Raw genomic sequence first — 2,372 nt, forward strand, 5'->3', positions numbered from 1 at the left:
AGGCTATAAAATATGTGGTAATACAGAAACAAAATTTGAATGGACTCGACAACTCTAGATTCTTCTTCCTTATTCTGATGCTGAATTTGAGTAGCAAAGTGTCGGGACATGATACCAGGTCTCGCCAGTTTAATTAAGGAGATGATTAATAATATAATCCTCTTTGCACCTTACCTACCAATTACCATCGGAAGGCAGAAATATTGTAAAATTATTCAATAAAAACAAGTAATGGAGTTTATAGAAAGGCGGGGACAAATCCAGGATTTATAATACAGAAAAAGGTTAAATTATTTTAAAGCTATTTGAAATTAAATAAAAATTATCTCACTTATAATTTGGTCTAAAAATACCCTTATCATTAATAATTTTGTCCAAAAATATCTCTATTATTTGACCTACTTTCCTTTTTAAACCGTTTGAAAAAAGAGTGACTCATTTCCTTTTTAGCAACTTTAATTTGTAATTCCTATTTTCCACTTGACAAGTTTAAGCTTGTTACATTTGACTTATCTTTAATTTAAAACCACAAAATTCAATTCATTATTTTTTTTAAACTCCATGCCAAGTCATAATAGGTCAAACAAATGAAAATATGGAGAGAGCAGTAATATTTTGATAAGAATTTTTTTGAGAATTTTAATTTAGTGTTTTTGCATCCTAAAAGCCTAACCAAACAGACTTAAACTCTATAGGTTCAAAATGTTTAAATTCTTAGCATTAAATCCATTATATTTTAAAAATTATAAGTTCATGTATATTATTTGAGTACAATTTTAATAATTTTTTACTCTATGTGGTGCGTCGAAAATTCTGAGTTAAATTGAATCGAGAAAGACTCATTTTCCTAAAAGAGTAGTTAAGAGTGTTGTGAACTCAAACAAGATGTTACTTTTTAAGTTTTGATAGAAAATATGTCATACATACAATACAAAGAACAACAATCTGGTAGCCCATTTGTGTTTAGTAAGGTACTGGAAGAGGCCGTGGCAAGGCTCCATGAGCTGCTTTGGACATCGTCTGGAATTTGCACTCAACTGATAACAGTTGGCTTTCTTCAACAGTGATTGTGTTGATCAGTTGTAGAAGAATGTGCTCCAATTCTTCCACTCGTGGACACCTGCTTTTACTAGTGTCCTGTTTTCGTTTATCAAATTCCAGGCTGGGAAATCTTTTCTTGGCATCACAAAATCTCTTTCCATGGGACAGAAATCGCCGATTCCATCACCTAGATAGATCATTCGTTTCTTTCCTTCCTTAGCCATGCTGACTTGAATTCTTTCTACTATCATACCCTGCAATAAACAGAATCTCAATGAAAAAACTAATTCAAGAATTACCTAATTATTTCATATTAAATCTAAATTAAAGGATTTAATATTAGTTACCTTGCACATGTTGGGAGGGCAGAGATTGCAGTCATGAGGAAATTTTTGAAAATCAACATAAGGGAGGATTTGAAGCCTGCCTTCCTCATCGACGTAGCCTGGATTTGTGTTGATTTCAGAGAAACAATCCCTAATTCCAACATGTTTCAATGAAGAATACATTTGCATCGCTTATTACACACCTGAATTAACACACATTCAATTAGTTTAAACCCATAAAAAAATTCTCTGATATTAAAAAGGAAGAAGCTGTAGTTGTACCCTAATGCATAAGCTGATTTAATGGCTGGGACAATCCTGGGGTGTATGGGAACCCGTTTCAATACCTCTTCAATAGTTTTGCCTTGTACATGAAGCTCCTCCATCATTCTATCCTGTTATTTGAAACACAACAGAAATTATCAGCTCTACTGTTGGGACAAAATTCGAGAGACAAGCATAAAACTTTAGTATGAAAAAAACATGAAGAGAAAACGAAAACTAACCATGAGAGTGTTCCATGGCATAGTGGAGAGAAGTTGATTGAACAAATCAGTGGCGCCTAACTCATCCACCACCCAATTATCACTATCCACGTCAATAATCGTCTTGTCAAAGTCAAAAACCACTACAATTCCAGCCATTTTTTTTTGAGTAAATTATCGAGGAACTAGAGACGAGAAAAGAGAGAAGACTGATTCTTCTTGTTATGGGAAGTATTTGGGTTTGTGAACACCAAACATATGGAGAGGGAGATTTATAGTGAGGGAAAAAAGTACAAAAAAAAGAAGAAGATGCCAAGGAATATTACATAAGTTAGTGGGAAGTTAACGCAAATTCCTTTAGTCACTTGGTTTTGGATATTAGCCGTTAGCTTTTGATCCTACATTCGATAAAAAAAATTTGGTTTATGGTAGAAATAACTTTTCATTTACTAGTTGGGAGGATTTATGGGAATTCGAAGGAATATGACAGAATATTCCATGCAGGAATACAGTTCTCCAC

At 33.3% G+C, this 2,372-nt stretch overlaps 1 pseudogene; it reads right to left on the reverse strand.

The window, feature by feature from the left end:
• Positions 1–794: 794 nt before the first annotated feature.
• LOC102599727 (inorganic pyrophosphatase 1-like) lies at positions 795–2,075 on the reverse strand (annotated as a pseudogene).
• Between the last annotated feature and the right edge of the window lie 297 nt (positions 2,076–2,372).

The sequence above is a fragment of the Solanum tuberosum genome, unplaced genomic scaffold (genome assembly GCF_000226075.1).
Source record: "Solanum tuberosum cultivar DM 1-3 516 R44 unplaced genomic scaffold, SolTub_3.0 scf00193, whole genome shotgun sequence".
NCBI lineage: Eukaryota > Viridiplantae > Streptophyta > Magnoliopsida > Solanales > Solanaceae > Solanum > Solanum tuberosum.